This window comes from Mastomys coucha, unplaced genomic scaffold (assembly GCF_008632895.1).
Source record: "Mastomys coucha isolate ucsf_1 unplaced genomic scaffold, UCSF_Mcou_1 pScaffold1, whole genome shotgun sequence".
In the NCBI taxonomy this organism is placed as follows: Eukaryota; Metazoa; Chordata; class Mammalia; order Rodentia; family Muridae; genus Mastomys; species Mastomys coucha.
In genome coordinates this window covers 81499615-81525250 of record NW_022196891.1, presented here as the reverse complement: position 1 = coordinate 81525250, position 25636 = coordinate 81499615, and the positions used below count along the sequence as shown (strand labels likewise).

The 25636-nt window shown below is 42.8% G+C and overlaps 1 long non-coding RNA gene across 2 annotated transcripts; it reads left to right on the top strand.

Moving 5' to 3' along the window:
- Window positions 1–9239: 9239 nt before the first annotated feature.
- LOC116071649 lies at window positions 9240–19221 on the top strand. 2 transcript variants are annotated; one of them, XR_004111054.1, is made up of 3 exons: window positions 9240–9407; window positions 10076–10271; window positions 18924–19221. It is a non-coding gene; the product is annotated as an uncharacterized LOC116071649 (long non-coding RNA). The 2 variants fall into 2 exon arrangements; XR_004111049.1 differs by lacking the exon at window positions 18924–19221 and adding an exon at window positions 15742–16366.
- Window positions 19222–25636: the final 6415 nt, after the last annotated feature.

Genomic DNA, 25636 nt, shown 5'->3' with positions numbered 1-25636 from the left:
ACACACACACACACACACACACACACACGGGATGAGAAGGAAAACAAAAAGACAATATCTGACACCTATGACTGCTACAGAAATTAGTTGGAGGTGAACATTTCCTCAGACTCAGAGTAATTCTGTCCACTGAGAGCAAGCATTATTGCTACTGTCATTGCTGTCGATGTAAGCTGGAGAGGATTCTGAGTTGAGAAGAGAAACCCGAGGGGCTGGAGATGTAAGTAGCTCAGCGATAGAGCACGTGGCTTGCCTGCATGAAACCCTGAGTTTGATCTCCCTCCAAAACAAAAACGAATGATTTAAGTGACTTGTTACGGTCTCCTCTGGGCTTCAGAGTCACAGTCAGACTCCTGAGCTCCTCACTGGCTGCTCTGTCTGAGGTAAGCATGGCTAATACCATGTGTTCTTGGAGGTACCGGCTGGAGGGAGGAAGCTGGCCCCTGTCAACCCCATGGGCCATGTGGACCACGGTACTGTTATTCTATCTAATACACACCACTCCGCTGTCATGCTAGAATCTTAACAGCACTTTGGACTTTTGATTTTCACTTTGCTACAGAATATTATAGAAGCTCGGCTGTACTTACGTCTTCAGAGGTGACGTTTAATGTGTTAGTGTCAGGTTCTAAGACAATGATTGATCATGCCTGGTGTATAATTACCTGTGTTAAACGATAGCCCGATGCACAGTTATGGTTGCCAAACCCTTCTCACCCTGCCAAGTTTCAACTGGTTAGATATCACCCTGGGACGAGCTGTCAAATCATCTGGAAATTGAGTAACATCATGTGGCAGTAATTTATTTTATTTTAGTTTTTTTTTTTTTTTACCTTACACAAAAAGTTTATGTTACTCTAACATTCTCTGAGATCGAATTTTAAGGCTCTTAAGAACCTAGAAAAGGTGATAAATACCTGTGGTTATTGTCTTGTTCCCAGGGGAAGAACGCCTTACACAGTCATAGACACACACGGAGAGAGGTATTTTTTTCCATTATGAAAGCTATTGGTTTGGATCCATAAACATTTATATTTGCTTCCCTGGATGTCTAAACTCAAAGCGAGCTTGGTTTTATCCATTCCTTTAGGGTGAAAACATTAAGAAATTAGATTCTATTCTTTCTGGAAACTTGCCTCGTAGGATTAATATTTTTACTTTAAAGCAGCTTATTTGTTTCTTTTTACTTTTGATTTTGAGATGGGTTTTACCGGGTTGTCCAAACGGACCCTGAACTCCTGAGCTCAAGTCATTCTCCTGCCTCAGCTTCCAGGGTAGCTTGGACTATTCGCTCTATTTCGCTATACCCAGCTGTCTTAGTTACTTGTGTTATTTTATAGTAAAACTCTCTGACAAAATCAATTCAGAGGAAGGAAGAGTTTATCTTGGTTCGCAGTTTGAAGGATCAGTCTATCTCAGGGGGGACGTCACAGTACCAAGGGTGTGAGGCCACAATGCACCTACAGTCAGGGGCAGAGAGAGATGCATGCTAGTACGCAGCTCGCACTCGCTCTCCTTGTTCAGTCCAGGACCCGAGCCCATGAGATAGTGTAACCCTATTAGGGTGGTTCTTCTCCGTTAAGTCAAAGATCCTCTTTGATGAGCCTAGTTACTGGCAATCGATATTAATCATCACCCTAGCTTATTTTTTTTAAATAAATGCTATTTTTCCCCTCTGATATTTTTTTCTGTTTTCTCTTAAAAAGGTGTGATGTTGCTCTCTTGTTAAGTGTTCTATTGCTTAATTGATGAAGTGATTTGTTCATGTCATGGTGTTTGATTCCCGTGCTGTGGTATACTGGTAAGGAGGTGAGAGGTTTAGATTTCTGGGTCCAACGGCTCTGCCCTGTGTGATATCACTGAGCAGACTCAGAGAAAGGTGAGCGGTACCATCTCTGCAGACTCCCCACTCTGGGTGTCACACCCCTTACAAAAACATGTGTGTCTACCTTAGCACCAAATGGAGACGGGAAAACATTCAGCTAAGTTGCCAGAGTTAAAGTGACTTGATTTGTTTTTTATTATTCAAGTAAGAAACTGGAGTTCTAATCCACTAAAGTGGTAAGAAAAGCCTTGATGGTGCAGCTGGTTCTGCACAGCCCGTCTCTGTGATCGACGCAGACAACTCGGATTGAAACTTGAGTAATAGAAACCTACTTAGTTCATCCCTTTCAAACACACAATCGACTGTTTGGAAACACATAGAAATGGCACTGCACATTTTCATCCTATATAAGCTGTTGGCGAGTGTGCACTGATGGTGTTGGAATGTGACAGGCTTAGAACAATTGTGTGGAAACCAAAGTCATCTAAGCATGGTGTCTTCAAACTGGACAGAACAGTGTACTAAAGGTTAAGGGCTGCACTTAAGACCCCTACCTCTTGCTGTGCAGCTAGGTTTGCATCTATAGGCCAAAAGCCACATAATGTCCCAAGGAAAATAGCTAACAGGGAATTGATGGATTAGTATACTCCAGCCCCACTCCTGGAAAAAAATTCCAGGATAAGTGTTATGGATGACAGGTCAACAGGATTTTTACCGTGACATGTATACATGCATATATTTTAATTTTTTCTTCTCTTACAAAATCTGGTAGATTTCATTTTCAGAAAATATGTTTAGAACATAAAAATATAAAGACACAGGAAAAAAAGAAGAACCAATCCTAATCTTACCACGAAGAAGCCGTTCCTTCGCTTTTGGCCCCACTCCCTTGTATACTCTTTGAGGCGTTTGAACATGCTGTTGAACTCATATACGGGTTTTTATTTTTGAGTTTTATTTGCAGTGAACGTCATCCCCAAACTATTTCCTTGTTTAATAAAACTCCATCCTCACCCCATGCGTCACGCTCATCTTCATGATGGTCCTTCGTTTCCCTGAGCCACCTCTCATGGTAGGCATCTGGGTCCCTTTTCCACATTTTCCTTTTGTTATCAACAGTGCTGAAGGAAGTCTCTGTAGATGTCTGGGTCATGCTGTTGACTGTTTCCTCAGGAGGAAGCCCTAGCTCACCTTCGGCAGAGCTGGCTCTTCCTCTCACATCAAGATTACAACGCTGGGGGTTTGCTCGGATCAGGCTGAGATAGCATATCGTTTTGATTTACCAGCAGAGGAGCACTAGTAAGGCTGGGCAGTCTCTGTCTATCTACTAGCCATCTGTGTTCTTCTGCTGTGACATATCTGTTCATCCTTTTGCCTGTTGAAGTCTTCATGTTTTATAAATAGTTTTAATTGATTTGCGCTTTGACGATTTCACACGCGTATGTGGCATGTTCTGGTTTCTATAGTTTCTCTTTGTTACTTTTCTCTCACCCCTGACTATGATGAGTTTCTGCACACGGTACAAATATGTGTCCATATGCAAAGCACATATTTCCCTCAATTTACTGTGTTTTAAAATAGCAGCTGGCATATTCTCATGATATATGAAAGTTACAATGTTTATTAAGGTCAGCTTTATTTATGGCACCCCTTTGTGATTTCTGCCACTGATTTTGAGTGCAGCAAGTCTCTCTTCCTCCCAGATGAGACACCGACAGGCCTTCGTTTCTTCTTCTATTTTAGTTTCTAGGGAACATGTAATGCTCCACTCTGTTTAACTTCAATTGAAGTGCAGAGATACAATTTGATGGTATGAACCATTTCAATTCATTTTCCTAGCAAATTTTCCTAGGACCGATTATAAAATAATGATTTTACTGCCCTTTCATTGTAAAGTGCTGCCTTTTGTGTACGTAACTTTGTGGTAAAGCTTGTTGGAGAAGCTATGATTTTTGATCTGTCTTTCAGCCTAGGCTTGGGTTGATGTTACTTTATAATTTAACAACCACAGGTGTATTTTTTTTAAATAGCTTTAATTGCCATTTGCCCTATTATCACCCTCATTTGAAAATTAGGTGACCTCGTTGTCATTTTTTTTTCAGATTACTTTAAAATCAATTAAGAACAGACGAAGAAATGCTCTGTTTTAATTTCGATTCCTGTTAGGATTACTGGTGAGGTTTGAGAAAATTATCATCCTGACTCGGCTGCCGCATAAATGTTAGCAAAGTTGCTTAAAGCCCAATAGTAAAGGAATCTGAAGTTGAGAGGCAGAAGGGGCTCGGAGCACTTCAGTACAGCTCTGTCAGAGAGCTCTGTCAGACATTCCCTGATGCATGTTTGTCAACCTCAGTGTCTAGCCAGCCTCTCAAACCTGTAAAATAGAAATAACCCCCTCCCCCTTCCCCTCCTCCCAGTGTTGGATGACCAGGAGGACTAGCATTGTTGCAATCTTTCAGAACATTAAAACATGTGCACTTTAAAAGTTAGATTATTATGATGCCCTAAGTGCAAAATCCCCACATAGGCGCACACGAGGGACCAGACTCTGCAAATGCCCAGTGATTTTCATTTCCTTTAACGTGGAAATTTATAAACTGTACTCATTCTCCATCTCATCCTTTGGAGAATCAAATTGTTCAATTTTATTTTCCCTTTCCCGTTGCAGATACGGTTCGCTTACAAAGCCCCAAACTTTTTAATACTGAAAAAGAATGCCTTAGATTTTATAAGCAGGAGGTCTGTCAAGCAAATTACCCTTGGCAGGAAAGCAGATCATATATCTTGAGCTTATCTACCTCTTCAGGCTGCACACAGCCATGATTGCCCCGGGGTGCATGTGGAGGTCTGCAGACTGCCCTGTGCTGTCTAGGCTGGGGCCGCCTGGCCCGGGGCTGCTGAGGAGGGCTGGCTCTATCTAGCAGTGGTTTAGGAAGTTTTGCTTCTCCCTACCAGTGATGACTTTCTGCTGTGATTTTCAAACTGCCTACTACTGTTTATTTGGAATCTAAACATCTGGGAAGCTTTAAAGACCCAATTTGTTGAGGGCACAGTCTGTGCTCTGATTTAATGCGAACGAGACACACGACACGTAAACACACTGATAGCAGGATTTATTAAAATGTAACTATTGCAATATAACCGGGGACTGGAGTGATTTAACTCGGTTTCCAGTGGCACTCTTGTGGTGGAGTTTTAGGTTAGCGAAGAGATGAAGATGTCCCTGGTCTAACACTAGCCTTTTGCAGGTGAAGAGTCGGAGTGAGACGAAGCTTGCTCTCCCATGCCATGTACCAGTTGGTGGCAGAGCTGGGCACAGGAGGGGTTCCAGCCTTGTAATGTCTCCCTTACTGCTTGGGCACAGCACTTTGGACACTGGTACATTGCAGTACATTGTCAGCAGTACATTGGTGAGCAGTACATTGGAGAGAGTGCCGTACACGCCTGGATCGTGCATTTAATCTCTGCTACTCTAGAAGCCAAGGAGGAAGACCATGAGGATGAGGACAGCCTGGGCAATTAATTTAGGGACACCTGTTTCAAAGCAAAAATGATTGCATCAATCAATCAATCATCAATCAATCAATCAATCAATCAATCCAGGTTAGGGAGGTGAGGAAGTGTGGATTAGTGGTAAAGTACTTGACTCTCGTGGATGAGAGTGTACTGGTCAGTCTAGGAATAAGATAGTTATAGGAGCAGCTGAGGGTACTTAGGACAGACATGATGCTCTGCCAGTCATGCAGCTCAACCTTCGAGAGTCTGAGAGAAGTGGATGCTAAGCACATTGGGGAAAACATTCTGCATTCCCTCTTAGGTTTTTGAATGTCATCTTTTGCATTCATTGGAAAGTATTGACTAGAAAGAAGTGCTTTTGTTTAGGCTCCTGATGGAAACATCAGCTCTTGGAGACTGTTGGCTTCAACATACGAATGTCTGCTTCATCCATTTCCTCCATCTGAAAGGGCAGCTCCACAGACCAGTCATTATTAAAACTGGAGACAAATGGGATGTGCCCCAAATCTCTGTCTGATGCTTCTAGAGGTTCTCAAGTCTCTTAGACTTCTCATTGTGCTCTAGATTCTTCCCTAACCTCTATTTTAACAACTTCAGTTTCAGTTCGTCTCTGAGAGGCCTTCAGATTTGATTGACTTAACGCTAATGTCTTTAGGGTCTCCTAGACATGGTTAGCTTTGGCCTCTGTAGATTTTTTTTCCCCAGCTTGTCCTTTATTTCTTGGAACACCAGATTCAGGCCAAACACCAGATTCTCACAGACAACTGTCTTGTCTTTTCTGGCCTTCAGTGTTTAGGACCCTCACAGCCACAGTTGGACTTGGTTCTCTGACTAAATTGTGAGCCCAGGAAGTGTGGTAACGATAAGATTTTTCTCCTAAGTATCCTCAAGATTAATAGGCTGTAGAAGGGGCATGAATAAATCAAAAAAGAAATGTCAGTTGAGTCTCCAGGGAGAGAGTCAAGCTGAGACGCTGGTCCCAGTTCTCTTCAGGAATGGGCTCAGCATGGCTCCCTCCTTTTCATTCCTGAACACTCATCACCACAAGTAAAAAGAAACTTAGGATGTCCCAGCTTCTCTGGCTTTGTTTCATGATTTCTTTCTCTGGAATGACCTTGCTTCTCCTTCGGTCATGGAAATTTTTTCATTGATATATATATGTATATCTATATATCTTCTTTCTGCATATATAATTTGCCCTTCAAATTGTCTCAGGTATTCACTTTCAAGATCTATAATGATGTTTATGAAAATAATAAATTAGGCAGACAGGCTGAGCTGAATAAAAAAGTCTGCCAGAGGCAAAGAAGGACTGTCTCTTCTCCAAGCTTATAATTCCTCATGATATCTCTTTACTATAACCTGTCGCCTCATATTGTCAAGCTCTTGGCCTGGGCTCTTTTCTCCCATTAGCCTGTGAGGTCAGCTTTATATATTTGCTTGTGTGTGTGACATTAATAACACAGTGTCACATATACATTAAAGCCATAACAAGTGTGAGTAGGACATTAAAGAAATTTGAGATTTTCTTAAGTAGTTTTTTTTTTAAGATTTATTTATTATTATAAATAAGTACACTGTAGCTGTCTTCAGATGCACCAGAAGAGGGCGTCAGATCTCATTATGGGTGGTTGTGAGCTACCATGTGGTTGCTGGGATTTGAACTCATGACCTTTGGAAGAGTTGTCAATGCTCTTACCCCCTGAGCTATCTCACCAGCCCTCTTAAGTAGTTTTTAATAAGTGAGATCAGTTTTACCCTTTTTAATTTCTCTCTGTATGTATGTATATACACAGATATGCATACATGCATATATACATACATGCATATATACATATATACACATATACACATATATATGTATATACATGTGTGTGTGTGTATATATATGTGTATGTCCCTGTGTGTGTATTGTGAATACACCTGTGTGGGTGTACCTGCACATGTGTGTGTGGAGGTCAAAGTTTAACTTTTATATGTTTTCTTCCGTTGCTTTCCATCTTGTGAGACAGAGTCTCTTTATTTTATTTTTCAATTTATTCTTTGAGAATTTCATATATTTTTATTATCTTCTTCCCTGTCCTCTCATTCTCCTTGGATCCTAACTCCTCCCTGAACTTCTTGATCTTTTTCTACCTTTAAAAAAAAAAGAAGAAGAAAAGAGCCATTAAAAATCATGGCATCTTATTTATGCTGGCCAGCTTCTCCTGGGTATGAGACTTGCCCTGGATTGTGCCTAATAACCCAACCGGTGCCACCCCACAGAGGAAAACTGACCTTCCCTCTCCTCTCAACAGTCATTTGTGAAGGGGTGGGACTTTACGTCCATGTCCCCTCCTTTATATCGTGACTTTGTCTGGCTTGAGCTTCTGGGAAGCCCTGTGCATACTGTCACAGTCTCCCTCCACAAGTTCACGTGTGCATTTGCCTTCCTATGTCTGCAAAATGCAGTTTCCTTAAAACCATCCATCACTTCTGACTCTTATAAGTCTCCCTCAGACATGGTCTCTAACTCAAGGCTCAGGGATCTGTGCCACAGGACACAGTGTCTCTTCCTTAACATGGAGCCTGCTGTTTAGGATAGACTGGTGGCCAGTGAGTCTCTGGGATTTGCCTGTCTCTGTCTCCCTAGTGATAGGGTTAGAGATGCCTGGCTAGTCTCCATGCTTGTGCAGCCAAATATGCTGTCCATTGATCCAGCTCCGGAAGCCTCCCCACTTTAATTATTCATGGATTCCCCCTCCCTTTTGTATCAGATAAAATGACATTCTGGGTTCTCAGACAACATAGCATTCTTCCTGTTCTCTATTTTATAACTTCTAAACTTCCTTTCCTTGTTACCTCAACATGGTGTTTACTAAGTCTGCGGCATCATGAACACCGTGCTTTCTCCTTAAGGTGAACATGTGACAATTTCCTTTTTGGGGGAGGGACGGTGAGGGGGAAGGTATGATTTTTGAAACTGTGGTTTGCTGAAGCTGGTGAAATGCATTGGGTTTGTTGACAAATTTCTTGGTCTAAACTGCTGACATTTCTCAGCCCGCTGCTCGATTGCGCAACATTATGCAACTTTATGTGGAAATAAATGAGTTTATTAGTGATGAGTGTGTGTTTGCGGCTGCCTCCGTGTGTGATAATAGACAACTTTTGTGGGTACTTACAGCAATAATGACACCGCTGTTTTTCAATTCACCCTTTACCATAAACTATGTCATTATTCATTTCAGTGGGGGCATGGAACCTCAAAGAATGTTACGAGAGTAGCTTGTTGAAAAGGAGAAATGGACGGTGGGCTATGAGTAAGCCTCTGCTGGTGGGGCCGTATAATAGCTGAGCGCAAGGCTTCTCCCATGTTGGTGGTCTATGATATTTCTGTTTTAAACCACTCACATCTGACACTGCTTGATCCTCCAGACCCAGGAGTTTCCAGTGACTGAATTCAACAGAATATTTTCTAGAGTCTGCCCTTAGTCACGTGTGCTTCAAGGAGTGTCTGGGGTAAGGGGAGGTCCCTGCTTCACAGAGTACATAGTCAAGACATTTAAGTACGTGGGTGTCTATCTCAACCCCACACATGTCAGAAACCCTGAAAGATGTGGCAAGAAGAATAAAGTTGAGCCCGAGCAATGGCTGGAATGGCAGGGCCGGTGGTGGGGCGGAGCTAAGACGAAAGGCATTGTGGGAGATCAGCACTGGACTAGCAGAGGTAAGAACTATTTGAGTGTTCAGAAGAGGGAGCGGACAGCACACTTTAGTTGGTGTGGCTCACACACCAAGTTAAGGAGGAAGGAACAAAGGGTTGTGGGAAGGGAAGGGAAACGAAACCGTGGAATAAGCAGTCCAGCTAAAATCCCCTCAGGGAGAACGACAATTTCTCTGCTTTGCCCAAGAGTTTTAGGTTGGACCCGAAAGTGTGCAGCAGAATTGGTGGCTGAGTCAGTAGACACTAGTTAGGTGTTGGTAGACAGAGGCAGGTAGAAACTGGTCCTGCGTTGAAGATGCTCGGCCGGTCGGAGATAAGCAGAGGGATCATTTTCAACATGCTTGAAGACATGCCGGCCTTCAGGTGAAGTCTAGAGCTCAGGGTTCAACCTGGCCTTGTGCAGGGCAGCAGGCAGGGTGGACTCTGTAAGGAGCCCATAAGTCTCACTCCTTAGGGAAGCCTGCATATACAGCAAGGAAGTCTGGGAAGTCTACAGCAGGAGTTGCTTCAGCAGGTCTTGCTTCTGTGGGTGATGGGGGCTTGGTAGGGGGTGGGAGGAGGGGGATCAACACAGTGTGATTTTAGAGTAACCTTTCCAGTAGGAGAAAGGGGTCAGGTGAAGGTGATGGCTGCTAATTGTTAAGAGTCTGTTCATAGAGAGGCTCTGATGACTTGATAGGGTACTATATAGTGGAATGGAGAGGAGAGGTGGGTAGTTCTCATGTAAACCTCTGAGGATTCAGTTTTGGAGACAGGGAGGAACTGTGAGAGGATGGAGAGAATAAACACAAGCCTGGTAGCTTTGGTGGTTGAGTTTACAGTGCTCACCGCTCATTTGGGAGTGTGACAGGCTGGACTCAAGGGGCCCCTAGAACATCTACAGAAGTCTGGAAGTAGACCTACTTAATACTCGCACCTGTCATTGGGGCTGTCTGTAGACTGGAGACCTCAGCTCTGGTCCTCACACTACCCCTTACTAGGACTCACTAACAAGGGGCTGAACTATGTAACTCTTACTTCCTCCTCTGCAGATAACCACAGAGATAGTGCTGTGAGCATCAGTCTAGAGATGGACATAAAAGGTCACGGGACACTGTCTTCTGATGGGTGACACCTCTCTCTTCTTGGCTCTTTCCAAGGGCCTGGGGATGATGGTAGTAGACTTTGCCCTAGGACCCTTCTCTCTCTATAAATTCCAACAGAGCAGACATCTCCCAAGCAACAGAGGTGAGTCAGTATTTCCTAGGACTTGTGGGTTTAACGTTGAGTCAACATTATTCTAACACCTTCTAATGCTCTTCATCTTTACAGCAGGCGGTAAGTGGCAGACAGTGGGTCAGAACCACAAGGGGCTCCAGGGCCAGTTGAGTTCTTTCTCAGAGCTGAAAGAAAGCCACAGTGAGGCCCTTCCCTTCTGGTAGCTATAAGAAAGTACTTGAAATGTGTTGGCATAGATTACTGTTCTCTATTAAAAATAGAAAGAATAATAGATTCATAGTGAACATCTTTAGGAAGATGTGTGCTTCAGTTCTGAAAGTGTGAAAGTTAAGAGAAGGCGCGAAAGCATAACCCCCCAACACACAGATACAGACACACACACAGACACACACACAGACACACACACAGACACACACACAGACAGACACACACAGACACACACAGACACACACAGACACACACAGACATACACAGACACACACACAGACACACACAGACACACACACACACACATAGACACACACACAGACACACATACACACATACAGACACACACACACAGACACACACAGACATACACACACATACAGACAAATACACACAGACACACACACACATAGACACACATACACACATACAGACACATACACACATACACACACACAGACATACACACACACACAGGCACCCATACACACAGATACACACACACAGATAGACACACACAGACAGACACACAGAGACACACACAGATACACACACAGACACACACACAGGCATACACACACACAGACACACATAGTCACACACACACAGACACACACACACACACATACACAGGAAACAACAACAAAGACCAAATTGCCATGAGCCACTGTGACTCAGAGTTCACCAATGGGGAAGAAACATATAAATTAGAGGAAAGTTCCTCAAAGTTCCTGAAAGTGATTAGCATTATTTCCTGTTGGTGTCCAGGCAGAGCTGATGGTGGCTTAAGGGGCCTCCGTTGGTCTAGAAGAATCCTGAAATTTCATGTGGGCTTTTTTTTTTTCTTAAATGGTGGAAAATCAAGCAGGGTCAAAACAAGAAAGGAAAGCTCTCCCCTCCTCCCTCCTTTTAATATCGTTTTCAGTAGCACAATGCATTAAAGTAAGGCATTTTTTTCCCCTCATACTAATACGACTTCAGGACATGATTTAGATGGAAAATTTAAGTAAGATTAATGCAATTTATTATCCGACAGGATATCCCTACAAGCCACACTATTTGGCTGAATTTTAGATTCCCAATCTAATATTTCAGATGAGATTTCCAGATGGGTGTCTTATTCCTCTATTAGTTTAGTCAGGGTGATGGAGAGTTTGTAAAACGGGAGAGGTTAAACTAGTTTTAACACTTGATTAATCATTGAAATTACATTGTTACTGCTTGAGTTCACTGGATGTTGTTTATTAAGGGGGCTCCCTAAGACCCAAAGCCAACACAAACTACAGGCGCTTTTCCAACTTGGCTAATTTATTTGATGACTTCTTCAAAGGGATATATTTTTTTTAAGTAGTAAATTTATGGTTACATTGAAAAGCTGCTCAAAGCTTTCTGTTTGCTTTTCAAAATACTAAAGTGTGGAATTATAACACTGAAAAGAAAATAGGTATGGGTGCACTATACACACACCATACACTGACACACACACATCACACACAGACACATACACACATCACACACAGACACGCACACACATCACACACAGACACACATACAAACACACACACAGGCACACACACCGACACACACAGACATAGATACATAGACACATAGATACACACATGCGTGCGCGCGCGCACACACACACACACAGCAAACACAACCTTAAATTCTAATTTCCTGAAACAATATTGAGAAGGTAAATTTTTAAACACAAATTGTATGAATAATTGTCAGGGCTGTTGCTACTTCCTCCCAGAGACAACATGAAACCTTCCAAGGTGACAAACCACACATATACTCTGCCATCTTATAAACCACTGGCCAGTGAACCAAGGGAAGCGAATGCCAGTGTGTTCAGTAAAGCTGTATGCAAAGAACTAGGCTCCGGGGAAAGAGGCACGAATAAGCACAGGCTGGATGCAGAGTTGCGCATGCGTACAGGAGGAAGGCTGGGCGCAGACACTGGACAAAGTTCCAAACCAGAGCTTCTTTTGTGGATATGAAAATTTCCTGAAGTCTGGGCTTGGTAAATTGATTACAATCTCTTCTCAGAGACCTATCAGGAGCAAACGAGTGAGTTGCAGACATAAATATGAATTCCAGAGCCCAACTCATAAATGAATTCCTAAATGCTGACCGAGCCAGAACCGAGCATTGGAAAACCACTTGGCAGGAACCATTAGTTTCAAAATGAGATGAACTGCTCTATTTAGCCCTCATTGAAAACTTTACAGAAACGCCAGATTTCCATAAACACAGGCTTCCTTGAGTTTCCAGGGCTTTGATTAACTGGTGGACAAGAGCTTCGCAAACACAGATTTTTTTGTGTTATATTCAGCCTGGATGGGTTCGGGATCTGGAAACCTACACAAAGTAGTCCCCTTGCCTTTCTGGGATGTTAACTCTTCCCTGACTTCCAGCGGGCTCCTTTTGTTTTAGGGAGTTTGGAGAATTAAGAATTAGTCTAGGGTTTAAAAACGTGGTTATAGATCATATTCCTGTCAGCTGTGTCATCATCTGTTAAGCTTTTTATGACTGATTGACAGCCCACTGCTTTATGGTTTGGCTCTAATGCCCCAAAGGAATGAGAGAATTAAAAAATACACTTCTGTCTTTACTGAGAAAGTCATAAAGTTGCGGCTTCGGCTAAGTAAAGAGATTGCTTGCGAGACATATTTTCGTTTTTAAATGTGTTTTCATTTTTCTTCTTTCTGCCATATTTCTCCATTGATCCTGGCACACCAGTCTCTAATGTCTGTGCCGTTTAGATGCTCAGCATCTAAAGTTCTGCCTCCACTTCTCAACCTCCCCTCCTCCTCCTCCTCTTCCTCTTCCTCCTCCTCTTCCTCCCCATCCTCCTCCTCTTCTTTCTCTTCTTCCTCCTTTTCTGGCTTCCAAGTTCAAGTCAATAAAAACAAAATAAATTTGAAGAGTAAAGAGCCAGTTTTCTGTGTTCTGAAAAGCTGCTTCCTTCCAAGCAAGTGCGTTTGGAGGCCAGGAATGGCTTGAGTTATGACATGGATTTTGTGGCCTCTGTAAGCGTCTTCCCCAGTTTGTTCTGTGCTTGATACTCTTCCACGGGACATTAAATGACAGAGATTGTGCAAGACGAGGAGATGAGTTAAGCTGGCTGCTGCTTTCCTTAGAGCAGTTGAAGCTTTCAGTGGGAGGACCGAGAGGAATGATGAGGCCAGGCATAACGTAGCATGGAGTTCTGACAGAACACAAGCAAGCTGGGGAGCTGCAGAGACACCACCGTCAGTAGAAGTGCTTGCTGCACAACACTGGGGCCTGAGTTCAAGTCTCCTGGACCCACATCAGAAGCTGAGTGTGGTCCTTTTGCTCCTGTAACTCCAACATCAAGAAGAGGGGTGGAGATAAGGAGAATACATGGACTCACTGGCTGCCATCTTAGCCCCATGTTCAGTGAGACAGATCTGTCTCAAGGGGATAAGGTGGGAAGTGATAAAGAAGGACCCTTGACATCTCCTGCTATTCCTTCTGCATGAGTACATAAGTCTTCACATTTGTACGCCCCCCCCTCTCTCACACACACACATACATACACACACATATACACATACACATACACACACACACAAACACACACACACACACATACACACACATATACACACATACACACACACACACACACACACACACACACACACAAAGGGAAGGAAGGGGAAGGAAGTTATGAACACATTTGACTTCAGTTTTAATTTATTTCTGGATAGTAGAAACTCATATCCTTGTCTGAATGAACTGGATCTTACCAGAGTGTTCTCTAAAATGTCAGCTCTGGTTGCAGGAGTGACATAAAAGCCATCTTCAGTCAGGCAAGGTATCAGTTTTCCTGATATCTTGCAGCCAGAGCAGCCCCAGTGTTGGGAAGAGCTAGGTTTGGTCCACAAGTGAGCGGTGACTGAGCAGGGCTCCTGAGAGCTGAGTTTTCAAGTAGGGCAGTGTGGAGACTTCATTCTACATTTGTCCTGATAACTCGACACATTCAGGGTTTAAGTCAGACTTTCCATGCAGCTTCCTGGTAAGGGACTAAGAAAGGAACTGCCTGCCTCCTGCCCCCTCCCCCTCCCACCTACCCTCTCTACCTCCCTTCTGCTCCCTTCTGCCCTCCTGCTCTCTCCCCCTCCCTCCTGCCCCCTCTCCCTCCCTTCTGCCCTCTCCCTTCTCCTGCCCCCTCCCCTCTCCTCTGCCCCCTTCCCCTCCCTGCTGCCCCTCCTCCTCCCTCCTGCCTCATCCTCCCTCTTGCTCTTTCCTCCTCCCTCCTGGCCCTCCCTCTCCCTCCAGCCCTCTCCCTTCCCTTCTGCTCCCTCCCCCTCCCTTCTTCCCACCCCCCCTTCCTGCCTCATCCCCCTCCATCCTGTCCCCATCCTCCTTTTCTTCTGTCTTCAGGGACTAACTGCAAGGTTGATCAGAGTCAAGCCATCTAAGTGATTCAGCGCACCTTTTATATCCCCAATCCTTTTCTTTCTCTTCTGTGAGTCAGTTGTGAGAAATGCATTTCAAAGGCAAACATAAGATCAGGCAAGCTCTCAGAAACAGGCCCTGACCTAGAGAACCCAGCATCAGTTGCATGCTTCTAAGGGGCTTCTATGAAGCTATGCAGTGAGGCATGCAGAAGCCGAGCTGAGCAGTAGCTCCTCTTGGATGTACTACCCTATGGGATAATGGAGACCCACCCTTATACACTTCTGCCACTTCAGTCTGAGCACCCTGAGAAAGCTCATTCCTTTCTTTGAGTGGGGACAGGATTCCTGGAATGGGGAGTTTCATGGAAGGACAGAAGCGCACACTGATTGGATAAAAGTGGGCTGAACTGAGAGAAGGTAGCAGATCCCTCCGTGGTGAGTGTGAATTTGCATGTTGTTATGGTCACTGTTCTATGGCTATGAAGAGGCACTATGACCAAGGCAACTTATAAAGAAAGCATTTAAGTGGGGCTCGCTTACAGTGTCAGAGGATGAGGCTATGACTGTTAGGCTTCATCACAGGTCCTCTGTGCTGCAAACAGAGCCTGCTGCAGGCTACTCCCTGCCTGCCTGCTATGAGCTGCTGCTGTGTGCCTGCTGCCCCGCCTTCTCTGTCATGACTGGCTGAAACACTCTGAAAGTGTGAGCCAGAGGGAAGCATCGCTGCCTTAAGTTGTTTTGATCAGGTACTGTGGTCCCAGAGACACAATAACTAATACAGAGTGCTGGGGTAGAAACATGCAAGAAGCCGGAAGGCTTACCTCTGCTTCTTTCTCCAGGGTCCCATGGAATCCCACCAGCTCCCACATCATTTCAAGCTATGGAAACATGAAATGTTCAGTTAAAGTAGCCTCGTGTCCATCTTCCCTTGGATATAAAAGGCTAAGGTTAAAGGTGATGTAAAGGTTCCCTTAAAAACCAGTCTCTTCATTCCCTGTAGAGTCTACCAACTTCACATTAATTTGAAGATATTAAAATGTAACCAACATATAATGTTTGTATATCCTTGGTACAATGAATCATAGTATCTTCTTTTATGTGTACATTGCACATAATGATCTAGTCATACAGAATGTATATATTCACACACACACACACACACATTCAGTTTCATTATCATTCAGTTTCACTAGATAAATTTAAATCAAAGATACAATGATGTCATGTAACTCCAGTTAGGATGGATATTACCACATGCGCGTGTGTGTGCACGCACACACACACACACACACACACACACACACACAGACACAAAGACGACGGCAACAACAACAACTAACAGAACAAAGGTAGAAGGTAATGTGAAGAAAAGAGAATTCTTGTACACTACTGATAGAAACAAAACTAATATAGTCACTCTGGATAGGTGTATGGAAATAACACACACACACACACACACACACACACACACACACCACTCACACAATCTGGCAATCCTGCTCCATGGTACATATGTAAAGAAATTGAGATCAAAATTTTTGGAGTCCACTTTACTTTCACCCTATTGTTTTTATTCTGTGATTTTTTAGATTTGAACTATTTACTTCATCACAGTTCCAGTTCCTCTAAAATCTTCAATTTCCCATTCCAAAACACATCTCACAGAGTCTTAGGTAACATTTCGTTCTTTGATCCACACAGCCCTGGAGAAGTTGTTTTGAAGGTACAATTGTTTCTACTCTCCAGCCCACCTGTTTGTTACTTAGTGGAGTTGAGAGTTGTGACCCTCAAGTAGCTCCTCACTCAACTACGGTTTCACAAATAGGTTTTGTTCATGCTTTTTAAAAAATAGAATTGCAGATGTGATGCACGAAGGCCAAGGTACATCAAGCTGGTGGCAGGATTTGTCATCATCTACACGGAGCTGCTTTTCCAGGCATGTGAAATGTTAGAGTTACTAGGTCATAGAGATCTGCATCCAAGTTACAGAAGATCTCTGAGGCCAGGCATATGTGCACAGCGCCAGAGCTCCTGCAGAGAGCCCCTGAGTGAGCTATATGTATAACTGTGAAAGTGAGGCCTAAGGATCAACAAAGTCCCCAGAATAAAAGAGGAGCCAAAACCACGAGGTATACATCAAGTAAAGTTGTAGTTGCTGTTTTTGTTTGTTTGATGTTGTTGTTTGTTTTTCAAGACGGGCTTTCTCTGTGTAACCCTGCCTGTCCTGGAACTCACTCTGTAGACCAGGCTGGTCTGGAACTCAGAAATCCACCTGACTCTGCCTCCCAAATGCTGAGATTAAAGGTGTGTGCCACTACTGCTGGGCTGAATGGAGCCAACTGGAGGTCTCATGTGCTCAATGCAAGCTGGAGGGACAGGGCTATCGAATTCCTATTGGACCTAGATAAAGCCATCAGTACCTCTCGATGTTGTGCATGGAGCTTCAGTATTTGGTCTCTTCCCAGTTGGATTTGGGTCTTACTTAATTCTAATCTTTCCTTGATAAGAATCCATTATTCCTTTTAGGAATGGGAATGTGTATTCTGTGGTATTGGATATGGTGGCAGATGACTTGGTGTGTTGGTTGGTTTTTGTTTTTTAAAGATTGTCAGGGCTCTTAGAAAGCAGTTTGTCTTGAGGGATTTAGAGGCTTTTTACAGTGTTAAGATGGTTACAAAGCCTTGGGAAATTGGACTAACTGCATTTTGTAGATGTTCAGGAGCCTTTGGAGACCAGGAATGAAATGGTATAGTTTAAAAGTAACATGTTGGACAAGAGAAGTTCCTATAATGACTAATATTTTTATTGTCAACTTGACTGGGTTGGGGATTACCTATGAGACAGGTTTGTATGTGTGTTTTAGGGAGTGTCCATAAAGGTTAAACTGAGGAGGGACAAACAACCCTGAATGATGCTGTTGTTGCATGGGCTGGGACCTTAGACTGAACAAAAACGGAAAAAGGAGAAGCCAGCTGGGTGTGATCATTAGCATCTGCTGCCAGACTATGGACGCAATGTGGATACCACTGCCAAATGCCTTCTACCACAAAGGATTTTATACTCTAAATAAACTCTCCTTTCCTTGAGTTGCTTGGTTAGATATTTTGTTTCATCACATGAGAAAAAAACTAATGTACTTAACCCATGGTCTTCTGATAGAGGGTAGATGCCATTTTCTGGAGTTTTGTATGAATGTAGGCATAGGATACAGTGTCTTTGAAAACTGTCTTTGTTCAATTCATAGAGTTGTTTTGACATTTATCTGTGTTTTATATATTGGGAGTTAGTTTTCTTATGTTGTTGAGTTGTATTCCAATATATGAACTGTATAAGAATTTATTTATCTATTCATATCTTAATTTAGTATCATACATATACATATGTATATATATATATATATATATATATGGCTTCTGTAAACATTCATGTGCAAAAGTTGTGCAAACACACATTCATGCAACATTGAACAACAGGGATATTCTTTGAGAAAAGTGTCACTAGGTAATTTAGTCACTATGTAAACATCACTGGGCACACAGCACATATTAAAGTGGCTGTGCTGTCACTGGCCAACAATTTTATTGTTATTATTGTGTATGTGATCTGCTGTTAATGAAAACACTATTTAATACATGATTGTGTGGTTTTATTTCTCTTAGAAAAATGCAAGAGGTGATATGTCTGCTATTATAAATAAATATGTAAATAAATCCTGTTCAAGATAGTTGTATAATTTTACATCTAATACATTCCCAGTGTATGAAGATTTCAGTTCTTTCATACCCTTGCTAAATATTTGCTATTGTAAATACAAAAGAATTTGCCATTTTAGTGGTATATGCTGTGATTTTTAGAAAGCGTATATATATGTTTACACACACACACACACACACACACACATACACACACACACACACACACACACTTAGTTACCATCTGTTTTAGTTACTTTTCTGTTACAGTGATAAAACACCGTGACTAGAAGCAGCTCACAGGACTTTATTTGAACTTACGGTTCCAGGACGATAAGAGTCCAGCATGGTGGGAGACATGGCAGCAAGCAGGCATAGCTGCAAGAATAGGAAGCTGAGAAATCACACCTTCAAGTGCAAGAATGATGCAGAGAGAGCAAACTGGAACCAACAGTTTTCTCTACCATGAAAAAAAGTCAGCCGTCTGAGGAGACAGCCTTCAGAGCAGGAGCAAGTTCTTGGCCAGCCGTGCGTTCCACAGGGGGTTAATATTTAGAAGCAACAGAGAACTCTCAACACTAAGGACTGAAACATACCAGTTCAGTCAGCAAACGGTCTACTGAATGAATGGACAGTTCTCAAGGGCAGAAACAGACGTGGCCGATTACTATTTGAAAAAGTATCCAACGTCCTTAGCCACCCGGAAAATGCAAATTATGACTGCCTTGAGAGCCTATCTCATCCCAGGTAGAATATCCAACACTGATGAAGCTAACATCAAATGCTGACAAGAATATGATGGGAGGAATCCATATAAATGGGAGGAGTGTAAACGGATATATAGCCACTGTGGACATCAATATGGAGGTTCCTCCAAAATCTGAAAAATAGAATGGTTGTATGATCCATCTATACCACTCCTGGATGTTTACCCAAAGGATTCTGAATCAGAATTCTACAGAAAGATTTGCATGTCCCAGCTCATTGAAACACTACTCACAATAACTAATTGTGAAGGGTTAAGGGTGATTGACAGCTTGACAGGCTCTAGAACCATCTAGGAGACAAGCCTCTGGCTGTCCATGAGGGAGCTTTTTGATTGGCTGGAGATGGGAAGGCCCACCCTGAATTTAGGTGGTTTGTACACCAGGGGGTGGACTCTAAGACTGAAGGAAAAGGAGAAAGTAAGGTGAGTACCAGTATTCATCTCGTGCTGTTTCCAGAATATAGATGCCATAGGACCTACTATGGGATGAGCTGCCTCACAGCCCCCGCTTCATGCCACCTCCACCGTGGACTGTAAGTCAGACTGTGAGCCAAGAATAAGCTCTGTCTTCACTAAGTTACTGTTCTCAGGTACCTTGTCACAGCAATGAGGAAAGTGACTAAGAGACCAAGATTTGAGACTAGCCTAGATGTCCTTCAAAAGAAGAAAAGATAAACAAATATGGTGCCTAAATACATAATGGAGGTTGATTCAGCTGTAAAAAATAAAATAAAATTATGACATTTCAGGAAAATGGATGGGTCTGGGGATCATTGTACTAAGTGAGCCAGCTCAGATTAATTTATGTTTCTCTTATACACAGACTCGAGATTTGTGTGTGTGTGTGTGTGTGTGTGCATGTATGTGCAGAAGATATGCATATATAGATATACACGTATATAGAAGAGAGGAAGGTCTCCAATGGGAAAGGGAAGAGAGAACAAGAGAAGCTAACAGCTTACATACCTCATGAAAGCAGAAGGCATGATTCCTGGGGAGTGGCCCAGCAAGATGGGAAGAGAGGGAATGGGGAAGGGTAGGAGGAGAGCAAATAACAGAGTATAATTATATATATGTATATATATGTGTGTATATATATACATATATGTAAATATATGGTAACATCACAAAATATTAATACAAGTATAAATAAATGCCTCTTAAACACTTTGTAAAGTTATTTTTCCCAGAAATACTCCTTTGAATTTTCATCTTTTGGTATTTTAGAGTCTAGAAATGTTAGATGCTAAGGGTTTTGATCCATAGGATCTTAGCCTTCAGGACTGTGGAATGGTAGCATATGGCCCAATCTCTTTTAAAGTATATTCTTGCACTATCCTACATAAGTGTTGCCTATGATCTTCACAAGCAGTTCATACAACTTCCCTATTGCGGTCCACTCTGCTTTCTTCTAGCGTCTTACACACTTGGAACTTAGTTACAGAAGTCTTGGTGGTTTTGCATAATGACTTTATTATATGTGTCTTTCTTGAATCGATTTTCACTGATTGGTTCAGTCTTTTACCCAAGTGCATTCTGGGCAATTTTGTATGAGATTCTGACTTGATAGTTTACATTATCAGATACTATAAGTTCTTTATTGATACCATGCTCTGTTCTAGGTCTCTATTAGTTACTAATGTTCCCAAATGTTTTTACCCACCCCCAACAGCTGAATGACATAGCAATGTGGGAAATTTATGCATATATAATTTAAAAATAAGCTCTACCAAGCTTCTTAATGGTGACCAGTTCTCCCCGTAGTGTACCTGCCTCTCTGCCATGTGACTTTCCCACTTCCCTCCCTGCCCCTCATCTGGACTAGGCATCTGAGATGGAAATAATATCTTGTGCGTTGTGTAGCCCGAGTCCCAAGAGACTCTACTCTGCCTTCCACTTTCACCCTCTTGGAATGTTGCTCTGAGACCTCCACGTAAGGACAGCAGAGCAGCTCAACACAGGACTTAAGGTCACAGAAAAGAGAACCAAGTTCTCTATCTACAGTCTTCAGCAGGGGCTGGCCTCGCTGACTCTCCAGCTGACCGAGGTTTAGGAGTAGTCCTGGACAAGCCCTCCAGGGACATCATGCTCAATCCAGGCAACGGTAAACCAGAACGAATCAGTTTCCTTTAGACCCTGAGTTTTCAAGCTGCTCGTTACACAGAAAAGTCGGAAAGTAACAACCACCACACCATACGATACCCTCTGAAAATTTCTACATTAGCTCTAGCCACAGGGATGGCTGCTGTCGGTGATGATTGGGACATTTGCTTTTCAGACCGTCCACATGATGATCAGTCCTAATCACTTTGCTTTGCCTGACTCATAACCTGTAATCTGTCTGATCTCTCATGGACTAACCCAAAATCTCTTTAGCGCTGAGACCTTTTTCTCAGCTATGTTTCCAATGGTAGGAGTGCTACTTAAAAATGTATTTGACACTGACATCCACTTTATTTTATTACTATTTAAATGTTCTGCCCCCTTCTCTGTGTGTTCTTGTATATGAATGTCTCATGTATGTGGGCCTAAATGATGGTGCATATGTAGAAGTCAGAGGACAACTTTGGATATTGACTCAAAATTAAAATTCACATTTTGATCAGCTTATGAACTATCCTGGGTACCTTCGACTCAACAGAGCTTGGGAATACAGGGATCTTATAAAGTGTTAGTAGGCTCTGTGCTTTTGGAAACATTGTTATTAATAAAATCGCTACCCATATTATTTAAATGACCATAATAACCATGTGGGGAGGTTAACATTATCCTTATTGTCCAGTTACCGAGATGCAAAGATGTGGAATCCTTGTTCAGATACACAAGTTCCTGAGTGGGAGCTGGGATGAAAGCTCAGCTCTCTCACCTCTCAGAGTAGAACATTTTCGGTAGTGGTTGAGGAGTAGGCAGGAGAGCTGACTCCAGGCAGTCTTAGGAGTGGAGCCTGGAAGCCAATTGGAGGAGAGACTCCACAGGATTCCTTTCTTTCAGGCTTGGAAGGCAATATGATACACTGACTAGGAGTTAGCACAGGGCGGTTGGGACTGCAGAGTGTGAGAAGACACCATGCTCAGATAGCTAGACCCCCGTCACTCACACCTAGCCTTCTCCAAGAGAAGTGGAGTTAGTCCTCAGTTCCCTGCTTCTGACTGTTTGACCCCTTTTCCTACTGGGCCCTATGGCTCATCTCGATGCAATATAAGGTCACCCAGTAGATTTCTCTCCAGGGAGATCATTTTGGGTGAAAAAGAAAAGTGGGTGGAAAATGGGCTATTTTTGACCTAGCGTCTTGGGCGATCTTGGTCCAATCCTATTACAAGTGTGAAGTTCCTAGGATCTTCTGAGAAAGACACAATTTGGATCAGCTCTGTGGTCATTAGAAGGACATAATATTAAAATGACAGGAAAATATATTAGCCTTTTTTCCTTAGGGTTTTGTTTTTAGAAAGGACTCTGGGTCTTTTATGGCATATGTGAAACCAAATCTGTGAGAATAATAGACAAACACCGAGGAAGCAGGCAGGCATGGTCACATGTCTCAAAAGTCTGAGAAACTTTCTTGAGTGACTACTCAATGAAGTTCAATTAATGACATCATTCAATTAATGACAGTGATAATGTTAATAACATTAGTGATTAAATATCACATCTTCACATAAAACTTGGTGCCAAGGGCTTGTGAAATCTCAGATTTAGGAGTAAAATATGCATTTATGAAGACACATTGACACATTTGTATGTGTGTGTATGATTTTGCTCACAGAATTTGCAGTTCATTGGAAAGATACACATTTAAAGCTAGTAAAAATAAGTATAAAATTTGAAAAGAATAAAAAAGGAAGAACTGTGGAACTATGGGGTAGGGTTTTTAAAAAATCAACACAATTCATGTGCACCAGGTTAGGGAAACCAAAATAGGCTTCCCCAAGGAAGTAATATTTTGGATTTGAACCATTAAATTTTGGAAATCAAAGAAAGTGGATCCAACAGGAAGTGCCGGGGTTGGTGGGAAATATAAGAAAATACGGAGTACAGTGAAGTTCTAATATGACTCTATTACTATGACTTTATTCTGGTTTCCTTCCTATTGCTATGATAAAACACTTTGAGCAAAAGGAACTTAAGAGAGGCAGGGTTTGGTTCAGACACAGGTCACAGTCCCTTGTTGAGGGTAGTCAAGGAAGGAACTCAAACATGAGCTTGAAGCAGAACCAAGCTTGCTGGTTTTCTCCCAGATTCTTATATTGCACCAAACTACCTTCTCAGGGAATGGTACCGCCCCCAGTGGGCTGTGGCCTCTTATAGCAATTGACAATTAAGACAAATCCCTACAGAAATGCCGACAGATCAACCTGATGTAGGAAATTCCTCAGCTGAGGCCATCCTTCTCAGATGACTCTATGCCATATCAAGGTAACAGTTAAAATTAACTAGGGCAAACTCTCAAAAGGATTCTGTCCCCAAAAGTAGTTCCGAGAGGTGAGGTTGGTCGCCATCACCTTTCTTCTTACTTGTGCCTTATGCAAAATCCAACCAGCAGTAGATACTCTTCTTATATCCGCATGTAAGCCAGGACTTCATAGCCCAGACCTGGGTCTGTTTAAGACAATGTGTGAAAGACACAGTCATTGGTTATGAGTTTCTGCCATTGCCCCAACTTAACCTTTGATGACACGTGACTGTGCTGTACACATCTCTAATGGCGGTAGTCCAGCATTCCCATTTTCTGTGAAATAAACCTCGATTCTCAAACATTTAAAAATCTGTCCTCCAGGAAACATTTCATGAAACACCAGAGAGCACGGAGGCAGACGGGACTGGCCCAGACCCACAGACCACAAATTGGGCTGGTTCTGTAATGCGTCACTAACCTCCAGGGGCCAGAGACTATTGCAAACCACTCTCTGAAAACCTAATAATTATCAGTTGTGCAAAAAGTGTCACCATTTTTCTGGCAGAGTTCTGCTCTCTTCGGCATGGGAGTGGAGGATTGGCGGGTGGAGGGGCTGGGGGGTGGGGCGCAGTGGCAGCCTGCAGTGACTCTTAGTGGGAACTGGCTGAGCATGTAATTATATCATGAGTCAAGCACTCCCTTGGGATGTAAGATGACCAGAGGAAAATGAAATAACATTATATCCCACATGAATAAAGGCAGTGGTAGGGTAAGCTGACTCCCGAGAAAGAAAACTGGGGCGAAGACATTTCCCAGCAATTAAGCGTCTTCTGACATGTCCCCGTGTCCCCTCTCTTAAAATGAAGGGATTATGTGGGCACGATTTATGTCTTTGCTTTAAGCTTGGAGGAACAAGTGACCAGAGATGACAAGCCACATGGATAGATGACCTCCACGGCAAACAAAAAGCCTTTGAGCTGGAAAAACTTGCCTCGCTGTGCTCCAACAGAGCGATGTTTGTTCAGGAAGAAATTAGACTGACAAATGTTGTGGTGGGAGCTAAAAAATATTTTTTTCCTGGCTAAACCACTTCCAAAGGTATATTTTTATGTACCCAGGAATAGCAGCCTGTTTGTCTTGCTTCAGCTCTTTCTCATTTCTTTTTTGACCAACGGCTGAAGAATTAGTCTCTTTGCACTGGGCTGATGATGGAGTAGCGGGACAGGCTCTAATGCAGTGCCTGTGTCTCTCCCCGACCTTCCCAGTTGATAACATTATCCAGGAGGGGCTTTTGATCAAGCTCACCAGAGCAAAGCAGTTATAGGCACCTCCAGAAAGGTTATGGGGGTAGAGGCATTAACAGGAAGAGTGGCAACCTCTAGGCTCTTTCTCAAAACAAGTTATTCAATAGAATTTAGTTATTTAGGGCGACATCTTGGGCTAGCCAGAACTTACTATACAGCCCAGGGTGGCCATTCTCACTGAGCCTCCTACGCATTGCTTTTACAGATGTGTGCCCCAGTGACTAAATGACAAGATAGGGTTGTTTCAGACAGGAAGAGTGTGCGACAAAGCTCTGAGTAGCAAAGAATAAATAAATTTTGCTGTGTCTCTTCCCTCAGTCTCTGGCAATATTTTTAAAAGAAATCCAGGGTCTGGGGATAAGGGACTACGTGTAAAGGAAAAAAAGCAAAGCAATCAAGTGGCCCACCACATATTCTGTAGAAGGTAAATACTTTTGGTTTGGTTTTGGTGTGTTCAATGTTCAATGCGGACACAGATTTACTTGAAGCGAGCAATAAAATGTTGAAGTAAAAAGGGGAGAATTATTTGAAGATGACTGAAGTTTGGCTTTATGTTCAATCCTGCTGAGGGGGTAAGAC